The sequence below is a fragment of the Tupaia chinensis genome, unplaced genomic scaffold (assembly GCF_000334495.1).
Source record: "Tupaia chinensis unplaced genomic scaffold, TupChi_1.0 Scaffold000045_1, whole genome shotgun sequence".
NCBI lineage: Eukaryota > Metazoa > Chordata > Mammalia > Scandentia > Tupaiidae > Tupaia > Tupaia belangeri.
This window is the reverse complement of record NW_006159501.1, coordinates 2880574-2904896: the sequence shown is the minus strand read 5'-3', so window position 1 is coordinate 2904896 and position 24323 is coordinate 2880574. Positions and strand designations below refer to the sequence as shown.

Below are 24323 nucleotides of genomic sequence, written 5' to 3'. Positions count from 1 at the left end.
GGAAAGAGAGAGAAAAGCACCCTTCAATAGGGTGTGGTCATGTCACAATCTCTTCTCCATTTCTCCCTCCTGTTGGGATTTTGGGCATGCATGTGCACCTGATGTGTTATTTAAGTCACCGGGGACGTGAGTTGTGTCAGTTACGTAGGATCCAGCTCCCTTAACCATTAGGGTAACGGGCTGGTCCCTGACCCATTTATCTTTTTTTTTTTTTGAAGAGATTTTTACCTGAAGGCACGTGTGCTGGCTGGAGAGAGAAACAGACACAGTGAGAGGGAAGTGAGCAATCATCCCCAGGGGGGATGGCCATGATGCAATCCCTCTGGGATCTTGTGCATGCATGCACACATGTTCGACATGATTTTCAAGCCACTGGGTCTGGGACTCAAACCGCACTCAGTCACATGGGAGGCCGGTGACATAACTGTTATGCCATCTATTGGCCCCTGAGCCATCCTTTTTTAGGTGAAGAAACTGAGGCCAAGCAGAGGAAGAGACTTTCCTGCTAGTAGTCACTGAGAGAGTTCAGAAGAGTCAACAGGCTCCTGTTTCCTGGATCTCTGGACCCATGGTTTTGTCCCCGTGCCACCCGGTCTCGGATCACACCCCCAGGCAGGGCTCTTTGGTGTTTCCTGCCTCATGTGTACAATTGTAAGGATTTATTGTAGCTGGGATTTTGTTTCAAGCCTTTAATATGATTAGCAAACATCCAATATCAGAAGCTTATCTAGTAAACACCTCCCATCCATGCCGTGCGTGTTATGGTCAGCTTCAGATTGAAGTCGAGTCACATTTCAAAACAGATGCAATTTCAAGAGGCTGGAGCGAGGCCGCCCACATCTGCTGCTGTGATCTGTCGTGTGCAGTAAACGGCATTGCTGAGAGCTCGGCTGTAAAACTCAGCCTGGTCAGCAGGACCTGCTCACAATGCAGGGAGCTTTCCGGGGGATTTTAAAAATGCAGTCGCGCACTCTGAGGCCGCTGGGCAGTCTGCCGGGGCGAGGACGAGCTGTCTGTTGAAGACTGAGATATTCAAATCCAATATTTATTATCTTTGACCCAAATTCAAGGAGCAGCAGGGTTTCCAGGAATGATTCTGACGGGAGAAATGGAGGAGATGGTGAGTGTTCATAAGAAGACCGGGGTCCCTCCCAACCTCCTGGGTAAGCTAAAGGAAGCACACGCTCATTATTGCCCTGGACACGCGATGACAAGAAAACAAGTCAGCCCAGCCAGGTGGCATCGTCAGTAGTGTATTGGACTGCAGTGCTGGAAACCACATGGCCTGCTGCTGGTTCACATCTCTGGGCAGCCCAAAAACTGGCCAGGAGCAAGGGTGGGTGCCCCAGATCCAGAGGTGCTGCAGGGCTGGGAGAGGGGATCACAGCACGAGGAGACCCTTTCAAGGGTGCTCTTTTTTGCATGCACACACTCTGTAGAACAAAAATAATAAAAATCCTCGGGCCAGCTCTGTGGCCTGGTGGTTAAAGCAGCCAGATCCCACGTGATTGATTGTATAGAGCTCTGGTCTCACTGACTTGAGAGACATGCCAGGTGTGTGTATATATGCTCCAAATCCCAAGGGAGAGATGGAAGCGCAGGGGTTGCAGTATGACCATGCCATTGCAGGAGGTGCTGGGTGACGTGGGGGGAGGTGTGCTTTCTCTTCTCTCTCTGGCTAGTGTGTGTGCCCTTTAGCGAAAAATAATAAAATAAAATAAAATAAAATAAAATAAAATAAAATAAAATAAAAAGTAAAAATTATCCTTTGTGAGGAAAAGTGAAGACTGACCCTAACCTGTGCTCAGGAGTGGGCCCTTAGGTCAGTGAACAGTGCGGCTAAATGCAGTGGACCTTCTTGGACAGATCCAGATGGAGGCCTGGCTTTGCTCTGGTGCCACTGAGCCCTCAGCTCATCTTCACGTGGCGTGTGTGTGCGTGAGAGCGGGCGCTGGTGAGAGCGTGAACTTCCGGGTGGTTCCAGCCACCTCCGCTCAGCACCCCAGGCTGCTTTGTTCTCCTGCTGTCCGCAGGGGAGGCGGGAGACACTCTATCTGGGGGACTAATGTTTCTCCGGGAGCCACAGCCCAGGGGTTTGAGTGACCCGTTCCAGCTGTTTCTGGAGGCAGCTCCAAAGCTGGCGGTCGCCTGGCGGGTGGCAGGGTGGGTTACACCGTGGAAAATTTGTTCCTAATGGGACAACAGCTGCCACCGGCAAGAGCTCCAGGAGTTGATGTAATGAGAGAAATTGTTCTCTGCTGCTGGGGCTGGCAGATTTCACCCATAAATGAAGATTTGCTGCTTCCAACAGGGGAGGCATTTGTTTGTTTAGATTCCTAGACGCTGGTGAGGAGGTGGGGCCCCCGGCGAGAAAGTCACAAAATACTCCTGCGACAACGCCACACTCTGCCTTGGTTCCAGCTGGGGCTGAACTGGCCCGATCCTCCTCCCCTCTGTAGTCTCCATTGTCGCTGAAGATCAGCCACCTGGGTTTCTCAGGGCGAATCTCATCCTAGGCGCGGAATCTTGGAAGATGTGCATGGAGAGCAGGAGGATGGGGTCTTCGGAGTCAGGCTGGAGGGGTGAGGTGGGAAGGTGTTTCCAAACCCGCAGCGTCATCAGATTTCTCCCTGGCCAGTGGTTCTGTTATTATCTCTACTCTGGCCATGGACCAGAGTCCACTGGGATTTGATTTTTCTACAATTTTGTTTATTTTTTTATTTTGTCAGGCTGCATGTGTGCTCTCAGGAGAGAGAGAGAGAGAGAGAGAGAGAGAGAGTAATAAAAGCACCCCACTCCCCCCTGGGGATAAGTTATTCTGTAATCCCTTCCTCCTCCATCTCACCCTCCTTTTGGGATTTTGAGCACATACACACACATGCCCAGCATGTTTTTCAAGCTGCTGGGTCTGGGACTCGAACCCTGCTTTTGTCCATATGAAATCCAACAGCCTTTACCACTATCACTGGCTGGCTCAGTAATTTAGTTTTTAACTTTTATCAAAGTTAGTCATGCATACCATCTGAGCAATTCTGCAAGACTTCTTAGGAAAAGTGACAATTTCCTCCAACCCCAGAGGCAATGACTTTTAATTCTTTCAGGTGTCTCTTGTCTCTTTCCTCCACCTCTTTCAGTAACTTATTTTTCTTTATGTGACAAGTTTTGGGGGTCATCTGCAACTTCCCACTACTTAAGATGAAAATGTAGCTTCTTTTATGACTGTGCCCCTTCCCATTCCCACACGTGGTCATGCACGTGTCTGATGCCAGGCTATTTTTGCTGCTTAGAGCTGCTTTGTACAGGTCAATGCGATGGCCCAGGCAGTCCCGTTCTGCTCAGATCTAAGTGGTGGCACCAATCACCTTCTGATCACGTAAGCGCTTCCTGATGACAAAATCCCAGACCCACCTACAACCAAGTGACTCCGAAAAGTATCCAGCCGCACATGGAGAAAGGAAGGTGCTGAGGTCTGAGGTGGGGTGCTCCGTATCTTCCCTAACTGTGCTCAGAGCACCTGCTTTAGCTTGATACTGCCTAAGCAAGGAAAAGCTTGCACTGTTTCAACTCTGGAGTTTGAGTTTGGGAGTATGATTTAAAAAACAAACAAACAAACAAACAAACAATGCCCTTGGCTCAGCCCTGTGGCCTTGTGGTTAAGGAAGCCATATCCCACATGGCCAAATGCACAGTTCAAATCCTGGCCCCAGAGATTTTAAAAACATGCCAGCCTCATACGCGTGCCCCAAATCCTGACAGGATGGAGAAACGGAAGAGAAAGGCTTTCAGTGTCACCCCTCCCTATGGGGGGAGGGCTGCTTTCTCTCTCGCTCGCTCTCTTCCTTTCTTTCCCTCTGGTCAGTGCATGCTCCCTCTGGTAAAACAATCCGTAAGTAAATGAATAAATAAAAGCAATGTACTCATTGTAATACATTTCTATTGGTGTAAACACTGCATTTCTCCTGAGAATGGCCACTTCGGAGAGGGAGGAGGAAGGGGTCTAAGAAACAGAATATGGAATCCAGACATTTGAAGCCAAGAGATGACACAGCTGTTTCTCGGGGCATTGTGGGAAAGACAGAGTTTGGGGCTAAAATCACCCACGTAAAGGATGCTCGGCGTATGCAAACTCCAATGCTGTACGATGCCTTCCGCAGGCAGGGAATCTTAGAAGAGCTGGTGCTGCTTCGGTGTGTCAGTCTCCACCTTTCTGTCCCTAGCAATACTGTGTGAAAGAGAAACTGGGTTGGGCTTAGAAATATCTGGGAACCAGCGGTTGGCGTAATGGCTATGTCGCTGGACTCCCATCTAGTCGACCGCGGTTTGAGTCCTGGACCTGGTGGCTTAAGATTCATGCCTGGCGCATGTGCGTGTGTGCCCAAGATCCCGAGAGGAGAATAGAGGAGAAGGGATTGCGGTGTGTCCATCACCCCTGGGGGGTGATTTCTCGCTTTCTGTCTCTGTCTCTGTCTGTTTGGCGAGTGCACGTGCCCTATAGCGAAAACCTCCCCTCCCCACCAAAAAAAAAAATAAAAATAAAAAGAAATACAGCTATTTTAGGGGCTGGCAGGTGGCATGGTGGTTAAGGGCGCTGGACTCCCACATGGCAGACCACAGTTCAAGTCCCGAACCTGGTGGCTTGCTCTCTCACTTTCCCTCTCTCTCTTTCTCTCTTGTTCTGTCCCTCTCTGATCAAATTAAAATGAAATAAATGAATAAATAAATAGAGTTAAATAAAATAATTTAAAAAAACCTCTAAATATCTCACTGCTTCTCTTAATTGATAAAATAAAATAATTAAAAAGAAAGAAATACAATTATCTTGGGATCAGCAGTTGGCGTAATGGCTATGTTGCTGAACTCCCACGTAGTCGATCGCGGTTCAAGTCTCAGACGCGGTGGCTTAAACTCACACTGGGCACTTGTGCATGAGTGCCCAACTACCCAAGAAGAGAATGGAGAAGGGATTGTGGAGTGGTCATCCACCCGGGTGTGGGGGAGAGATTTCTCGCTTTCTGTCTCTCTGTCTCTCTCTGGCTTTCTGGTGAGCGCACACGCCCTATAGCAAAAATCTCTCCAAAAAAGAGAAAAAGAAATACAGCTATCTTAGAGCTCAGGAGACCTGGGAGAGGCATACAGGGGCCACATAAATAATGGACGATCTATGGCAAAAGCGTGCCAGTTGAGCCATCTGTCCAAACGGAGCCATGAAAATACGATTCCGACCATAAGGACCTAGAACAGGGAAGAATCACTTTGCATCCATGACAGGCACTGTGAGGAGCCTTGTGACTATCGCAAAAATAGGTGCTCCGTACGTATCAGTCTTCAATAAAACAGCTCATTTTGCAGATGAGTAAACTGAAACTCGAAGAATTACAACGGCGTGTTCCGGGGCATAAAGCAGATTAATGGAGAGCTGACAGAAGAACCAGGTGCCCTGACTCCCTTCCGTTCTTCCCTCATACAGCATATTGGCTGTACTGATGCCAGTTACTGTGTCGGGCATTTAAGGACTGAAAAGATGGGAGACCAGACTCAGTGCCAGCAGAGTAAGAATCTTGTTAAGAAACAAGTAGGTAAACAATTACAGAAGAACATGGCTGTCCTTCTGATACGATAGGGTGAACTTGTGCAAAGTACTTTAAGAAGACAGAAGAGAGAACAAATTCAGATGAGGAATTAAAGAAGGCTTCCTAGAGAAAGTGAGAATTGCGCTTGATCAGGAAGGATGAGTCAATCACAGCTCCAAAGAATCTGGTCAAACTTGCATGACTGAAGTGTACAGGGAAAACTGGAAGGGAAGAGTCTGGAGGCACAGAAACAGGAAAGAGGCTCTTACACTTGTTCTGATAAGAGAAGACACAGGCTTGAACAAACAAGACAGAGGCAGGCGAATGAGAAGAGAGGAAAGATGTCTGAAATCCCTCAGTACAAGAACCGACAGAACCCAGTGGTTGGCTGCGGGGGAGTAGCGGAGGGAGGCTCTCGCTGACTCCCAGATTCAGACTTAGTGACCTGGCTGGAGAATAGTGCCAGTCACTGAAGGAGAGAACACAAGAGATGATGAAAGAATTTTCTGAGGGAAAAAGGTGAGTTCAGGTTTGAACTTGCAACATTTGGTAGGTGAGAAATCCAAGTGGAAATATCCTATGGGCAGCTGAACTAAAGGGTTGAGAATACGGAAGAAAGGGCTGGGGAGGAGCCAGAGATTAGCTGGTTGTTGAGCTACAGAAGAGGAGTACACCAATTAGGGGCATATGCCCCGAGAGAGAAAGACTGAGGACAGAACTTGAGGGAGCATCACTGAGTAGGGAGATGGTGAGGAGGGAATGCACGAAGGTGTCGGCAGAGGAGATGCCAGAGACAGAGGAGGAATTTCTTTTTAAGAGAGAATATGGGTTTCAAGAAGAAGGAGCTGGTCAACATATCTAATATGGTAGAGAAATCTGAAAAGAAAAGATTGATAAAGCCCCATGGGTTATGCAACACAATCTCGGGGATCTCAGTGAGGGCAATGTCAATGGAGTGGTGGGAGGTGGGAGCCAGGATTTGGCAGAGTGGTGAACCTTTGGGCAGCAAGCTTCCATGACAACCGCAAACTCTGGCCTTGGAGTGGACAGAGGACATCTCCGTAGTTTGTAGTCCTAGCACTTGGGGGGTCCTCTACGGATTCCAGAAGGCCAGAGAATAAATCTCAGTCAAAGCTGAGGCCAAACCCGTTTGAATGAAGAGAGAATAGGCCCAGTTTGTGCCTCCTGGTGACCCTACACTCTGATGAATGTTTTTTGCTTCCTACTCTGGCTGGTGGATACATTTACGAGGTAACGTTTGCTGGTCCTTTTCAGTGCAGATCAGCCAGAACGAGTTACTGCAGAACTAGAATTCCAAGATTAGGTCCAACAGTTTCTTTGATCTCTCTAACAAGGTGTCCTTGCTAATGTGAAGACCGGACTTGCCATTTTTCTTCCTTTAGTAAACAGTTTGTAAATCCTCTGGTGTGTATGGTCTCTAAATCTTGGCTTGATTCAGAAGCTTATGTTTATTCTTTGGATGAGAAAAATGCATGACATAGACAGACCCCATATAGACACAGGTGGGATAGGGGGTGTTGTTAAAGATTCCTACTTGTTCACATAATAAGGAATTTAGGAATCAGAGACATAAAGAATATGTGCATTTTCTTCAGATTGTTTTGTGAGTGCCCATGGTGGGGCGATTGGAGAATCAGCCCTGATTTGGACCCAAATAGCATTCAAATCTTGTCATTAAACACTCTGTCCCTGGAACCAGCAGATGGTGTAATGGTTATGTTGTTGGACTCCCATGTAGTTGACCGTGGTTCGAGTCCCAGACCTAGAGGCTTAAACTCACGTGGGGTGTGTGTGCATGTGTGTGTGCCAAATCCCGAGAGGAGAATGGAGGAGAAAGGATTGAGCCATGGTGGTGGTGGGGGGTTTGTTGTGGAGGAGGTGATTTCTCACTTTCTGTCTCTCTGTCTCTGTCTCTTGGTAAGCACATGCACCCTATAGCCCAAAAGAAAACCAAAACTGCTCCTTTCAAAAAAAATTTAGAGGCACTTTTTAGTATTCATGCCATTGAAGCAGAGCCTTTGGAGAATAAAAAACAAAAGAGATTTGAATCTGCTCTGTGGGGAGAGAAAAACATAAGAGTAATTGAGATAAGGTAGTGAAGACTGCCTTTGACAGCTTCTTGATCCCCAAACAAGAAGGAAAACAGGCTGGACGTGAAAATTGTCCATTTCGAAATGACATGACACATAAGCAGTGTGACTATAGAGGTGATATGATTGCATATTTAGATGAAAGCAAGACTGTTTTGGGAACGTTGGTATAGAGGATATGGAATCCCACGGACTTCCCCTTCCCCTTATTGGTGTAGGGCTTCATGGGAAGGTATGTCAGTTTTCTTTCTATTTTTTTTTTTTTTTGCTATAGGGCGCATGTGCTCGCCAGACAGACAGAGAGAGACATAGAGACAGAAAGCGAGAAATCATCCCCCAGAGGGGATGGTCACGCTGCAATCCCTTCTCCTCCATTCTCCTCTCGGGATCTTGGGCACGCACGCACACGCGCCCGGTGTGAGTTTTTTAAGCCACCGGGTCTGGGACGAGAACCGCGGTCTACTGAGTGGGAGTCCAGCAACATAGCCATTACGCTAACTGCTGGTTCCTTTTCTTTTTGTTTTTAAAGAGAGTTTTTTTTTTTTTTTTTTTTCTTTGGGGGGTGGTGCTTGCCAGAGTGACACAGAAAGAGAGAGAGAGAGAGACAGACAGACAGACAGAAAGTGAGAAATCACTCCCCGGGGTGATGGCCATGCCGCAATCCCTTCTCCTCATCTCTTCCTGTCAGGAAGCTGTGGGCCTCTTCTGCTACATGAGGATTTTGGGCATGCACATGTGCCCTCACCTGGTATGAGGGTTAAGTCACTGGGTCTGGGACTCAAACCACCATCAGCTACATGGAAGTCCAGGAATGTAACTATTATGCCATCTGCTGGTCCCTGTCATTTTCCTATTCAACTTTTTAATTTCACATGTGGGGAAACTGAGGTCAAAGAGGCAAGTCAATTCGTTCAGCATTATTCAGCTGGTTGCTTGATGACCGAGAATTAAATTCTGGATCTTCTGCTTGCTTTTCTGTCGACAGTCATTTCGTGAATCTTTTTATGTATTATTTAAGTGGCATTTGATTTTTATTAAATTTACTAAAAATTGTCCAATCTCACTATTCAGAGATAGGAACCGTTACTACTCAAACACATACACAATTTATCGGTTATATATAAATTCCTTTCTGTTTTTAAATTTAACATATCATAAATATTTTCCTATATCATTAGCAATTTTTCTGTGAATGTAAGTTTCTTTAAAAAAAATATTTTTTGCCACAGAGTACATACACTCATTAGAGAGAGACAGAGAGAGAGGGAAAGTGAGAAATCATTCCCTGGGGGGATGACCACTGTGCTATTCCTTCTCGTCTATTCTCTTAGGATTTTGGGCACGCATGCACACATGCCTAGTATGTTTTTCAAGTCACTGGGTCCGGGACTTGAACCACAACTCAGCCATTTGGTATCCAGCACCTTAACCATCTGTTGTCCCCGAATATGATTTTTTAATACTTATATGAGATATTATCATATAGATACATCATATAATTACCTTGAAAGATTGACTATATATTTTTCCCAGATCAAATCTGTTTAAAGCCACTCACATTAGCCTAACTTTTGAGGAGAAATAGTCTCAGAAACGTCTTCTAGTTCTGAGAGCTTTGGTGCATTTCTCATGTGGTGCTATTTGGTCATGATGACCTGTGCTTTCTGAATTCCCTAAAGTATCCTCCATCATTTGGCTACTGTCTGCCTCTGAAAACTCTGAGAACGATGTCTCCCCACAACTTGACTTCCACGTGCATGAGGTGGCTCTCGGATCGGGCCAGCAGCCTCCAGCGCTTCTTCAGTCAGTCAAGGAGCCAAAGGGCAGGCACGTTCTTTCCCAGCTTTGGTGGTAGAACCTTCATAAAGTTTCCCATCCACCAGAGAAAAAGGTTCTTGGGGATTTTAGAACTGCCAACATTCAATCAGTTTTCACAAGACTAAAAATTAGGAAAGAATGAGGAAAGATATTCAGAAAGATGACCTTAGGTCATTGCCAGGCCCTTAAAGTGCCTTCTGAATCATCAAAGACAGATTGCATTATTGCCGGGATGGCTATGTCAGGTTTGGTTTATTATGTCTGGATGCCTTGAAAATTAATCATTGAAGGATAAGTATTGTATTATTTATTTATCATCTTTACTTCACTGACTTCAAAAATTAATTAGAGACAGCATGCCGTGTGTGTGTGTGTGTGTGTGTGTGTGTATTTGTATTTTAGTTAAAGTAAAATGTACATTGTTTTAGCATCAAAACCAAACAAAAAGCCCCTGCACTATTCCACCAGACCTCATTTTGCTCTTTAAAGCACTTTCAGTTGTTTTTTTGTTAAAACGTGATTTAGTTCAGTTTTCTGCATGCTGGCACTGCTTCTTGAAATTTCCTGATGGTCAGCATTATCCACATTTACCGCTCACGTATCGCTGGCGTATTACCATACCACGTGGTGTTGATTACTGATGGAGCGTGCCCCGGGTAGATACTACGGGATCAGAATCTAGGAAAAGATACCTCACCTTTCGGTTACTTAAGTAGACTTGAAGATTTAGTTCTTATTGCCACACCCCTCACTTCCTCTCTTCTATCCTTCCCATGTAATTATTTCACAATTTGAAATGAAATCAACGACTGGTATTTATATTTTTTCCTAGGAGAACTTTGTTCGGTGAAGGGACAAGTACAGTGCTAAGAATTTCCTTGGGCCAGCTGTTGGCCTGGTCGTTACATGTCAGATCCTACATGGCTGACTATGTTGTTTGAGTCCCAGATGCTGGTTTGAGAAATGTATCGGGCACGTTTACGTGTGCACCCAAAATGCCAAAAGGAGGGAGAAATGAAGGAGAAAAGATTGTGTCATGATGACTCCCCATAGGGGATGCTTTTTTGTTTTCTCTTTCCTGCTCACTCTGTCTTTCTCTGGTGAGTGCATGTGCATGCTGGCAAATTAAAAAAGTAAGAGGAATACTTCATTATTACTTTAAAAGTTATTTTGGTTTTCTCTGCAATAATTTCTTCATTTTTCCTTTTTAACCTGCTTAGTATTATGCACATATTCTTAATTTTTTTTAACATTTAAAGTTTCTTAGTTTTTTGCAAATACTTATATAAATATTTTTTCTTTCTTTCTTTCTTTCTTTCTTTCTTTCTTTCTTTCTTTCTTTCTTTCTTTCTTTCTTTCTTTCTTTCTTTCTTTCTTTCTTTCTTTCTTATTTTAAAAATTTGACCAGAGAGAGACAGAGTGAGAGAGAGAGAGAGTGAGAAATCAAGCTGCCAGTTCTAGGACTTGAACCACAGTCAGCCATGTGAGAGTCCAGCACCCTTAACCACCACGTAATCTGCTAGCCTCGCAAATATTTATATAAAGCAGAAAATCTATTGGTTGCAATTTTCTACCTGTAGACCTTCACACGCTGACACAGAGCAGTCATTCTGGAACATGCTTCACCACAGGTTAAAACATTCATTGTACCTTCTGGAATGATGGTTATATTTCTGAGTCCCATTGAGATTTGGCTTAATCATATAATTTGCTTTGGTCAGTGAAATATGAATAGAAGTGGCATGTGTATGTATTTCTTCTGAGAAGAAATTTTAGAGGCAGTTTATGAATGGTTAGCCATGATCTCTTTTATCCTCTACAATGATGGCTGTCAATAGTTCAGAGAGAGGGGGGCTAGCAGGTCGCGTGGTGGACTCCGACATGGCTAACCATGGTTCAAGTCTCAGACCTGGTAGCTTCCTTTCTCACTTTTCCTCTCTCTTTGTCTCTCTCTGATCAAATTAGAAACTAATAATAAATAAAATTAAAATACAATAGTTCTTTATTGTATTATCTTTATATATTTCAGAGAGAGGAAGGATGCTGCATCAAGTCAGACCTGCAGTGAAGAGGACACAGAGCAGAGCCACAGGCAATCTGCAGTGGACATGTTGCGAGAAGTAAGCAAAGCTTTATAGTTGTTACCACAGCATAGCCCAGCTGATCTGGCCTAGGACGTGGAACTTACCATAGTGGTCTTTCTAAGTGGACTGTTGCTATGATCTGAATGTTTCTGCTCCCTTGAAATTCACATGGTGAAACCTAAACCCCAATGCAATAGCATTAAGTGTGGGGCTTTGGGAGGTGATTAGGTTATAAGGGTAGATCCCTCAGGGATGGGATAAATGCTTTCATAAAAGAAGCTGGAGGAAGCTCGCCAGCCTCTTTTGCCACATGGGAATGCACAGAAAGCATCATCTGTGAGAGGCCCTCTCCAGACACTGAATCTGCCAGTACCTTGATCTCGGACTTCTCCATCTCCAGAACTGTGATGAATAAATTTCTGGGGTTATTTGTTTGCTTGTTTTAATAAATTACGCACTCTAAGGTATTTTGTTATAGCAGCCCTAACATACTAGGACAACTGTTTGCTTGCTTGCTTGATTTAGTGGTCCATTGACTTGTTTAATTCTTTTTGTTTTTTTAATTTCCAGAGGGCACGTATGCTCACCCTAGAGAGACAGAGAGAGAGGGGGAGAAGGAAAGTGATAAAACATCCCCCGTGGGAATGGTCATGCTACAACCTCTTCTTCTCCATCTTTCCCTCTTTTGGAGGGAAAACATGTGCCTGGCATGCTTTTCAAGTTGCCTGATCTGGGACTCGATCAGTGCAATGGGCTATGTGGGATCCAGCAGCTTTAACCATCACACCACAACTGGCCCAATTCTTTTTTTTTTTGGAGAGGTTTTCGCTATAGGGCGCGTGTGCTCGCCAGACAGACACAGAGAGACAGAGACAGAAAGCGAGAAATCACCCCTCAGGGGGGATGGTCATGCTGCAATCCCTTCTCCTCCATTCTCCTCTCGGGATCTTGGGTACGCACGCACATGCGCCTGGCATGAGTTTTAAGCCACCGGGTCCGGGATGCGAACCATGGTTGACTATGTGGGAGTCCAGCGACATAGCCATTATGCTAACTGCTGGTTCCCAATTCTTTTTTTTTTAAAGAATTATTTTATTTAACTTTATTTCTTTTTAATTTGACCGGTGGGGGGGGCGGAGAGAGAGAGAGAGAGAGAGAGAGAGAGAGAGAGAGAGAGAGAGAGAGAGAGAGAGAGAGAGAGAGAGAGAGAGAGAGAGAGAGAGAGAGAGAAAGCAAGAAAGCAAGCTGCCAGGTCTGGGACTTGAACCGCAATCAGCCATGTGAGAGCCCAGCACCTTAACCACCATGCCATCTGCTGGCCCCCAGTCATTTGTTTTGATAAACTATATTGTGCTACATTCTTAAGAAATATATGAGAGGTAAAATAAATACATAAATAAATAAATAAATAAATGATAAAATTCTTACATAACTACAACTTTTTTTTTTTTTTTTTACTATCTTCACAATATTTAGATAATTTAGCTGGGTATAGAGATCTAATGCTGAAAATTAAGAATTTTGAAAGTACTACTTTTTTATTTTTTAATATTCTGTATTGTATTAAGAAGACCGATGCCAATCTGAACCCTAATACTTTGGAGGAAATTTTGATATCCTTTTTTTTAAGAAACTTTTAAGACCTTTCCTTATCTTGGAGTGATGAAATTTTACTCTGACTTAACTTACTATGGGTCTTGTCTCATTATTTCTGTACATTTGAAAAAATGATTTATTCTACAAGAGACAGAGAAACAAGCACCCCCAACAATAGGGTCCTCATGTCATGACCACTCTCGTCCCAGCTACCCCACATCAGCTAGCACACCCCGCACGCTAAGAGAGATCCCAGGACATGAATTGACCTCCTCCTCTAAACCTTCAAGGTCTAAGGCACCCCATAGAACTTTAAGGGCTCTGATTTTGAAATCTGGGACCCTTGGGGGGGGGGTCCAGCTGTATTATCACTTTAACCTGGGCCCTTTTCTGTATACTTCTTATTCTGTAGCTCCTATTCTGCCCTTTGAGAAAATTTTTCTAAAAAGTAATTGACAACACCCTCCCATTTGTTTTCTACTTCTGTGATTGGTATTAGTCAGATGGTGGATATCCTGAACTGATCCTGATATTTTGTCTCTTCTGGCCTATTTTCCAACTCTTTCCTATTTAAAAAAAACACTTTTGAAAGTTCTTCAACTTTATTTTCTGGTTTCTCTTTTGAACTTTCTATCTTGGTTGTGTTGTTTAATTCAAAGAAATAATTTACAAAAGAATACAGAGGAGATGATTTTGAGGATCAAAATCTATTATGCTTAGCTTCAAAATGTATGCACCTTGAAATGACTGACTTTAAGGTCTGCCACTCCCGAACACCACCCCTACCCTGACAGATGAAGAGAATTGTCTCCAGAAAGTGAGATGACTTACCTAAAGTAACATAGCATGTCTTCTTACTTCCAAGTCAGCCTTCTTCTATCACCAGGTTATGCCTTTGCATCTTGCCATAGCTGAAATTGTGTCTTAATTCTAAGAAAGAGCACTTTAAAAACGATCAGCTGATAGAGGTAAACAGTGAAAATTGGCTGAAGCATCATTAAAAAGCAGGCACTTAACGCAATGGTTAATTTAAGTGAGCATCCCTTAGATCAAAGACTTGAAAGTCTAGTGCCTCTTCTGTCTGTGACTGACACTGATTTCACAAGTCATTTTATCTTCTAGACTTTAGATTTATTTTTTTTCCAAAGAATTATTTTATTTAACATTTATCTATTTATTTAAATTTGACCAGAGAGGGACAGAGCGAGCGAGTGAGAGAAAGAGAGAAAGAGAGGGAAAATGAGAAAGCAAGCTGCCAGGTCCAGGACTCAAACCACAGTTGTCCACGTGGCAGTCCAGCGCCCTTAATCACCATGCCACCTGGTGGGCCCTAGGCTTCTGATTTCTTATCTATAAACTGAGGAGGTTGCACTAGATCATTGTTTTTCAAACTCAGAGCCCTTAAAATTCTATGGGGTGCCTTGGACCTTGAAGGTTTAGAGGAGGAGGTCAAAACAGGGGTAAAAAGGTAGGTCTCTGGGCTCTCAGCTACTCCTACCTGAACAGTTCTGCTTAGATCTGTTTTTATGTAATTTTGTTTGTTTGTTTTTGTTGTTGACAGCCAAAGCTCTGTGACTAAATATTTAAGAACCATGTCAGCAAACTTCTATAGGTTTTCTTTCAGTATTGTGCTTTTCTGGTAACCTGATAAGAGATGCTCTTTCAGATACTCAAATTAAAATTTGTATGCCATGAAGCTCTCTGGAGTTCCTATCAATTAGGAGGTACATGGAGATAATTATCATTCTGGAATTCCAAGCGCCTGAATACAAGTCAATCCTTACAACCTCCTCTTAAGCCAATGGGCTCTCTGCAGACATGGTCACTCAATACACATCATAGAATGCCAGAAAGAAAACCCCCAGGAAACTTGATCTTTCCATTTTCCTGATTAGATGGTACAGGCAGGTTAAAGCCAGAATCTCAGCTCTCACCGTGTTGGCAGAATCCCACTTCCTTTTGCAAGTCACTGTCTAGATGTCAAGCACAGATATAGGTGCCATGCCTTGCATTCCCCTGGTTCTGGAAAGGCATGAAACAGGTGGGCTGAACATCCTTTGCCCTTGGAAAGGAAACTGGTTTTTGGCTCCATTCAACCATGTTTACTCATCACGAAGGGAAGCAATAGATGTTGGCCAAACACTTAAAATGAAGGGATTGAAAAAGCGTAGATCAGTGTCAGAGACTGGGATTAAGGGAGCCAAGGTCAGTGGTAGATCCTTAAGGAACCCAAAGAGACAGTTTGCGCAGGGCATACCTGCTCTGCCTGGTGACCATGGGGCAAGGCAGAGGACGGATAGCTTTAGAATTCCTTGAAACCAAAACCTTTCTGGAAAATGCTTAGAGATGTCATGTGATTAAAACTTCTCATCACACATATGGAAAACTAAATCCAACAGAAGGGACACTCTGCCTATGCTCACCCACAGGTCAATATTTTATTCATCCCAGTCTATATTTTTGTCGTCCTCAGACATCCCTAAATGGGGACTGGGTACTTAAAGTAGGGAACTTGGTGGAATGAGGGTTCTGGAGGACTAGTCTCTAGAAGGGAAGGGAAGGGTGTTTTTCTACCCCAGGCAGCTGTGCAATAGGTAGAAGGTGGTGCTCCATCAGCCAGACCCAGACCAAATTCATCACACTATGAAATTCTAGATCCCGTACCACACTAGGGACTTCAGAGAGTATGCAACATATCTAGGAATTCCCCGCTGTCTCCTCTGATTCTCAGCCCACTCCAACCTAGGCCTGTTAATACGTTTATCTTGAGTTAAAAACACCATCACCGTAGGCTAGCTGGTGGCATAGAGGTTAAGGCAGCTGAATCCCACATGACCAACTTTGCAGTTTGAGTCCTGGACCCAGTGGCCTAAAAATCATGTTGGGCACATACATGTGCATGCACGCCAAAATCCCAAGGTGAGAATGGAGGAGAAGGGATTGGAGTGAGATCATCCACCCTGTGGGGGGTGATTTCTCCCTTTCTGTCTCTCTCCAGCAAACACACACACCCTATAGTAAACAAATTAAAAAACAAAAAAAGCACCATTAACGTAGTGCAAACACATAGTCCTTGGGCCATGTCGGCCCAGAAAGACTGATACTGTGTTATCATTGAGCGTGCTCCCTGCCCTGGTGGCATCGGCAGTTTGTGTCACTATCTCGCTTCTGAGAGGAGTGGGGAGCTCACACATACCATCTACTTTTGTAAATAATCATTCAGTTAATGAGCATCCACTGAGAGGACAGGGATCACTTCCAGCCTTCCAGGTTTCAGGTTTCAGGACAACGCAGATTGGGCAGCAGATCAAATAAAGCCATCACCGGCCAGTAGGACTGGCTCAAGAGGGGAAACTGGCCCTGTCCTCTACAGTGGTTGCTGGAAAACAATTTGCCCTTGAATCCTCCATACCATCCTAAATTGACAATTTCATCTCCTCCAGCCCCGCCCCCTGCCCCAAAGATCTGCTGAAACCGCGAGTTCCATCTGAGAATACAGCAGGATAATAGGTGAGTTCCATCCATCCATCAGCGATAATGGTCGCGGACACTCCCGTCGCCTTTTGTCTGCTGGTTTCCCTGAGGATGCAGGCTAGGGACCTGGGGTATTTACACTGCCTTTGTGTGTATGTGCTTTTAAAATCAGTCCTCTTGTTTACTTTCCTGCCTTCACCCAGGCTGTTTACTACCTTTGGAGCGGCCAGGCCACTAAGTCAACACGCATTAAGACCTAACATCAAAATGTCATAATGCGAATGAGCAGAATTCGGAAAGGCCAGGGACATTGGCTGCTCTGTTGGGTCCTGTTTAGTCTGAGGGTAATGAAGAGCTCACAGATGACCTGATTTCATTAAACTAGGTCAGACTCAGCTGAAAAGCGGCTATGACTCTCACCCAGTTATCCAGCGAGCTCGCCCACGGCCCCCCCTTCCTCTGCCCCCGCCCCCACCTCAGGGCTTGAATGCTTTCTGGGAATTAACGCTGAGTTTTGTCAATACAGTAGCTAAATCTCCATGGAATAATTGGACCTTTCCCTTCGGCTTCTGTTTGTGCAGTGGTGAGGCCAGGCCTGGGAGAGAAGGGGGTGGACTTTAACGCAGGACGTAGGATTCAGTTGTAGCAGTTCGCTCTCGAGCCAAACATTCTGAGTTACAGCATCTTATCTGAGGGTTGTATTGACGGAAGCAGCTGAACGGACTCAAAGAGGAGCTATCATGCAAACAAGGCTTTCAATGTGTCCAGCCTCACCAGCAACACACAGGCCCTCTGCATCTTCAGCAAGCTCGCAGTGGGGAGTGGGAAGGGGACCAGAAGGAGGGTAGAGGCGGGAAGGGGTGGTGTCTGGAGGCTGTAGGAGGAGGAGGGACGGTTCTCCTTCTGTCCCTCCCATTTAGGGGAAGATGGGTCTGTGGCAGCATTCTAGACAGGGAGAATTCAGCTCATCCACAAAGACGAAATTAGAAAGGTCCACAGATTAGATGGGCCATAGATGAGAATGTTACTATGCTTTATTTAGCATCTACCATGTCTCAGGACTCATGCTAGGCACGATTTTCTGGTCTCCACAGCTTCTCCATTGCAGCGATTAGATAAGAAAGCTGAGGTTTAGTAGTATTACTCAAGTTTGACTGGGGCCAGCTTGTGGTGAGGTGTTGAAGGTGGCTGACTCCCACATGGCGCGTTTCAAATCCTGGACCCAGCGGGTTGCAACATGATGTGCGTATGTGCATGCATGCCCAACATTCTGAGAGAAGAATGGAGAAGGGATTGCAGTGTGCCATCCCTGCTAGGGTTGACGTCTTCAACTAGAGGCTTTTCAAACTTTTTTGGTTCATGGTACTCTTAGACCAAAAGAAATACCTAACAGCTTTGTTTATTTAGCTATGTCCAACAGCTTAATAAGTATTATATCTCCTATATCTTAGCTGTTTTTTGAAATAATAATACCCATGTATTAAAAGAGAAAAAAGTCTATTTATTTAATCTATTTAATTACCAGAGGGCATGTGTACGCTTCAGAGAAAGTTTGTGTGTGTGTGTGTGTGTGTGTGTGTGTGTGTGAGAGAGAGAGAGAGAGAGACTAACTTCCAATGGGGCATGGTCATACCACAATCCTTTTTCCTCCATTCCTCCATCCCATGAGAATTTTGAACATGCATACACATGTGCTTGAATGTTTTCAAGTCACTGGGGCCAGGGTTCAAGTGTTGGTTAGCCATGTGACATCCAGCTTTCTATGCATAGCACTTAACAGCTGTCTTACAGGGACAACCCACAAAGGACCACTTTCATTTCATTTGTAAAAATGGCAGCCAACAGCATATGTGAGGCTGTAGGGCACGACACACCTTAAATCGTGGGACCTGACTGGACACCATCACCTTCATTTTCTGTTCGACATTGATTTTCACACTGTTATTATTGCAACCCCCTGAAGCTCAGCTTTGCAAGGGTAGAATGCCACTGAAAGGAATGTAGCACGATCTAATGCTGAAACTGTGAACAGCATCGAGCTCATAATTGTATGTGTGTTGTCCAATCAATGAAGAGTATTTGTCCAGAATTTAGAATACTTCTCTCTGCTCCTGTGTACTTGCTGTGGGCCTCTGGATACCGCAGCATACAGATTAGGAAACAAGGGCTTAAACACATTGGGCTAGGGAAAAGTCATGCATTTTTCCATAGAAAAACATGTCACGACTTTTTGGACAACCCGATAGTAGATCCAGAATTAGGGGCTGCTTTGCTAGAGGTATAGTTTCCCATAGATAGTCAACTTTTTTTTTTTTTTTTTAGTTTTTGCTTCAGGGCACACGTGCTTGTTAGACAGAGACAGAGATAAAGAGAGAGAGAAGAAAAGTGAGAAATCATCCTCCCAGCGCGGTGGTCGGGGGTGGTGGCCAGAGCACAATCCCTTCTCTTCCAGTCTCCTCTCAGAGATTTTGTGCATATACACATATATGCCTGGCATGATTTTCAAGCCACCATGTCTGGGACTTGAACTGTGTGTGCAGTTGGACGTGTGGGAATCCATGCCTGAACCTCCATGCCACCTGTTGGCCCGATAGCCAACATTCTAACAAGGCCATTTGTATTGCATGTTTCTAGAATATACTGAACTTGGATAGTTCAGAATCCAGAGTGGTTAAGCTGATTTTTCTAAAATGATGACTTTTTAGGAACCACAGTGACTTCCTTTCTTTTCTTTAGAGTCATAATAGAGCACAGATGTGTGAGGGAGAGAGGAAGAAAGAAAAAAAAGGAGAGAGAAAGAGAGAAGCACCCTCCGCAGAACTCAGTCATGCTGCAATTTCCTTTCTCCAGCTCTCCAGGCCACCAGGATTTTGAGCACATGCCCGGAGTGTTTTCAAGTCAACCAGATCAAGGACTTGAGCTGTGGCTCAAGTCAAGATGTGTCAAGATGTGGCTTCCAGTTCTGTAGCCCAGTATGCTATCAGCTGCACCGTTGAAGGTGGGACACCTCAGCTTTCTTTCACATGTAATGGTAAGTACAAAGATCTCCCCTCTTTTGGTAATGGTGAGACATGAGTCATACACTTTCTCTTTTCTTTTTTGAGAGACATTTTTTGCTATAGGATGTCTGTGCTTGCCAGAGAGACAGAGAAAGAGAGAGACAGAAAGTGAGAAAACACTTTCCAGGGCAGAGGGCCATGCCGCAATCCCTTCTCCATTCTCCTCTGGGGATTTTGGCTACACACACACACACACACACACACACACACACATATGCCACGTGTGAGTTTTGAGTCACTGGGTCTGGGACTTGAACTGCAGTTGACCACGTGGGAGTACAGTGCCTTAACCACGATGCTACCTGCTAGCCCCAATTTATTGTCTTAAGACATTGACAGCATTGACAGTTGTCCTGGACAAGGTCATATTTAAGACTGGGGTAATGATATAATGTGAGGAGAAACCTGATCCTTACAGGTGTTGAGAGACTTGCCCAAGCCCGGACAGTAGAGAAAAGTGGAGCCTTTTTCATTCTAAGCTAACATCAATCTTCTTGTACTACCCTACAGTGCTGCCTGATGTAAGGCGAAATTTTCTGTGAATTACAAATAATTAAGATGAATCTTTCTGCCCACCTCTATATCAAATAGTTTCTGAAACCTCTAAAATTAAATGAGCCTAGAACGCATCCATATTATCCAAGCAGCTTTTTTTTTTTTTAGCCTAAAGCTTTATATATGATCTCAGTAAGATCATTTGATAGCTCCTAGTTCCTTTAAATAGAGCACCGTGGTAGTAAAAAGGCCTTCTTTTTCTCTAAGGTTACTTAGCAAATTTCAATGAAAGAGGAAATATGCATGCAATTGAAGAGTTCATCACCTTTTTGAACTAGAAAGTGTGGCCTAATTCCCCCCCCCCCCTCCTTCTCAGACAAGACAATAGGAGTCACGTGATGTGACTGAGAAATTGGGCCAGTTAAAAATAGAAGGTGCGCTCTACCAAGTTCATTAGACAGTAGAAGTTTCACTGTTGATTGCCGTTGATTTATCTCTGCCTGCCACATGGGAAGGGAGGAGGGCAGCAGGTCGGTGCAGATGCTGAGGGCTGGGACCCCCACCTCCCCACCTCCTCCCTGGTTCTGCCTCCTCCCCTGGTGAAGCCGCCTCAGTGACAGGAGCTCACCTGGCTCCCAGTTATCGTCAGCGCCCAGGTAATTCTTTCCTCTGGGAGCAGTTTTGGTTGGCTTCTCCTCCTTCCCTATAGGGGTGCTCAAAGTCCACTGTTGTAAATGGAAAAGGCAGCCTCATATCTTCGACAGATGGTTTGTACCTTTGCACTTGCTGAGCTCTGAAGACAGCCTTAACAAGCCTTATCCACACAGCGGGAAAGTGTTAGAAGAAAGAGGCCATGTCAAGCCCTACTAGTTTTGTAAACAGAACTGAGTCCTCCCTTCCTCTTCCATCACAAACACACTTGCACACACTATGTCTGGCCATGCCACAGTCTCTGGATCCAGAAGGGTTGAGGATATACACTTGCTGGTCTTGTGGGACTCATAGACAGAGAGGCTGAGGAAAAACATGCCAGGCCCAGAACTCTCAGGCCTGATTCCTGTTGATGGCAGTCAATAGTCTTCTTGTTATGACTTGCAAATTATTTTCCTTAACCAAGAATTCTCACCCTTATTTTGCAGATAAGAAAGTTGAGGCCATGGACAGCGAAGTGGTAGGACTGGACAAGAACCCTTTCCTTGCAGTGTGGGCCACCTGCCATTCGTCCTGAGGGTGTAGGAAGAGAGTGTGCCTTCTAAGCCTGTGTGCTCCCTGGTGGAGAGTCCTGGAGTTGGGACAGGGTGGCTGTGTCCAGGCCAGGCTGTTCTTCCCAACCTTGGAATAGTAGAATGGTCATGGTCATGACCCCTCACTTCCCTGAATTGGGTCTTGATTCTGCCATCTACCGCCAGTTTCAGCCAGCCCTGGGTCATGGGCACACGCATGCCCAGTGTACTAGGAAGTCTCCAGATGTGAGCAGGGACCTTTCCCATGTGGGTTTGCCCCATAGTGCATTACCACTCATCAGGATGCACAGGTTGCCTTGGTGGTCACATAGGAGATATCTGCCTCTTGTTTTACCTTCAGCTTGCCCCAAGCTGAGGGGCTTCATATCATGTGCCCTCAGCCCTGACACCACACTGTGTACATGGGGAGCTCAGACAGTGTGTACTGAGTGACCCAGGAGCTGACTGGAGCTGGGAGGGAGGCCAGGCCATAGCAGACTCACAGAAAAATGGATGTCTCAGTATTTTCTGGCACTGTGGAAGGCTGGGGCATTGGGAGCCTCGTGGTAGGCAGGTGGTCCATTTGTCCTGAGAGCAGCTGGCCCACCTGCCTTCCAGGTAGGGTTTCAAGCATCACCTATCCCACAGGGTAACTTGTCAATGGGACACGCCCACTTGGTTTCCACCTGGATTTTTTTTGGATGCCTCCTTTTTTTTTGGAGAGGTTTTCGCTATAGGGCACGTGCGCTCGCCAGACAGACAGAGAGAGACAGAGAGACAGAAAGTGAGAAATTACCCCCCAGGGGGGATAGCCATGCTGCAATCCCTTCTCCTCCATTCTCCTCTCGGGATCTTGGGCACGCACGCACATGCGCCCAGTGTGAGTTTTAAGCCACTGGAACGCGAACCCCGGTAGACTATGTGGGAGTCCGGCGACACAGCCATTACGCTAACTGCTGGTCCCTGGATGCCTGCTTTGAGGGCAGCTGGTGGAAGAGGCATGGAGAGCAGCAGCACTGTAGTGGGACTGGGAGGAGAGTGGTAGGACTTTGACTTGGGAGGTTTCAAGGTGAGTGTCACTTGCTCCTTCCATGGCCTGGCCATTAAGCTAGACCAGTGAGCTATGAGGATATCTGGGAAGAGGCATATTCTGTCCAATATTTTCTACCTGCTGAGGTAGCAAACAGGAACCTGAAGGCGTCACCAAGAACTTCTGTTTTCCCTGGTTTTCTTGCTACTGCCCCTTCTAGATTCTTTAACTCTGCCCTTTTCTAAAATAGGAGAGTTCTGCTGCCAAGTGAATGACTCCCCTAAAACTCTGTGATCTTCACCTTCTTTCTCCTTCATTTTTTCCGTCTCTCCTCTCTTATTTTCTCCCCATTCCCTCCTCCTCTTCCCTAGACCTCAGGTAAAACTCAGGTTCTGTGGCAGAATAAGAGAGAGCTCTAGGGACCAGCAGTTGGTGTAATGGCTATGTCACTGGACTCATATGTAGTCGACCATGGTTCGAGACCCAGGTCCAGTGGCTTAAACTCACACTGGGTGCGTGTGTGTGCGTGCCCAAGATCCTGAGAGGGGAATAGAGGAGAAGGGATTGCAGCATGGTCATCCCCCCTGGGGGGGTGATTTCTAGCTTTCTGTCTCTCTGTCTTTCTGTTGAGTACACATGCCCTATATCAAAAACCTTTCAAAAAAAAAAAAAAAAAGAGAGGGAGAGAGCTTTGTACTTTAGAGGAGGAAACTGGGACCCAGATGAGAAAAGAAGCTTCTTGGACATTCTAGGTGTATGTTGATAGCCCCAAAATGAATTTGTGGAAATCACACTTTGACCTAAAGAGGTGTAAGTATTTTCTGAGTCACCACCTCCTTGTGTATGAGGTGGTATCTTTGGCAAGTACTCTATGGAAGGTGTGGCCCATTGACTTCACCTCTACCAGATGTGTCTTTCGTAAGTGGGGACATTCACTTGTCCCCAGCGGTAACTGAACTTGCGTATGGAAGAGGACTAATATGGTACCTGGTACGTGGTGCATCACTAATGGCATTCACTCATTTCCCAAGGGCAGCAGAGTGTGGTAGTTAGGATGTGGGTTCTAGTATCAGATTAGCTGAGTTCTTATCCTAGTTCTGCAATTCACTGGCTGTGTGACCTCAAGTGAGTAATTTTACCTCTCTGGGCTCCAAATATATTGTCTGCAAAATGAACATCATAATCATATCACTTCATAGAGTCAATGTGAGAATCAAATAAGGATTAAATAAGTCAACCACCAAGAACAGTATTTGACATGTAAGTACTCAATAAATATTAGCTATTGTTGGGACCAGCAGGTGGCGTGGTGGTTAAGTCGCTGGACACTCCCACATGGCCGACTTCAGTTCAAGTCTCGGATCTGGTGGCTTCCTTTCTCACTTTCCCACTCTCTCTCTGCGTGTCTTTCTCTGGTCAAATTAAAAAAAAAAAAATGAAAGAAATAAATATAATAAAAATAAATGATTCTTTAAAAAAATATTAGCTATTGTAATAAACATTGCTATTGGCAATCTATGGTTGTTATTCTGTCTTCCAGAATTTCATGGACCCTGGGAAATGAAAAAGGCAGAGTATTTCCACAAAATTAGAATTAATAGACAATTCTCCTAGCTCACTGTCACTGAAGGCATCCAGAGTAATACTGAACAACATTTTTTCCCCCCCTGAGATGCAGACAAGAGGATTCTTGCATGGAAAGAAAAATGAGAGTGCATATCCTTTCCAAAAACTCTACCATGTTTCAAAACAACCCTGTGAATTTTGGGTTAATAAGTAAATGTGTAAGAAGGTATTGTACTCCCTTTTCAAGAAGTTGATCTACTTATTTATTCAATACTTTGAGAATATCTTTTTTAAAAA

The 24323-nt window shown here is 44.9% G+C and overlaps 2 long non-coding RNA genes across 3 annotated transcripts; one reads left to right on the top strand and one right to left on the bottom strand.

The window, feature by feature from the left end:
• Nucleotides 1-760: 760 nt before the first annotated feature.
• LOC102479212 (uncharacterized) lies at nucleotides 761-16510 on the bottom strand. Its single transcript, XR_333327.1, has 3 exons — nucleotides 16376-16510; nucleotides 14011-14138; nucleotides 761-1096 (listed from the first exon to the last, which is right to left on the bottom strand). It is a non-coding gene; the product is annotated as an uncharacterized LOC102479212 (long non-coding RNA).
• A 2288-nt stretch (nucleotides 16511-18798) lies between these two features.
• Nucleotides 18799-24121, top strand: LOC102478926 (uncharacterized). Of its 2 annotated transcripts, none has more exons than XR_001370689.1 (3): nucleotides 18799-18931; nucleotides 19504-19684; nucleotides 24001-24121. It is a non-coding gene; the product is annotated as an uncharacterized LOC102478926 (long non-coding RNA). The 2 variants fall into 2 exon arrangements; XR_333326.1 differs by lacking the exon at nucleotides 24001-24121 and adding an exon at nucleotides 21347-21578.
• Nucleotides 24122-24323: the final 202 nt, after the last annotated feature.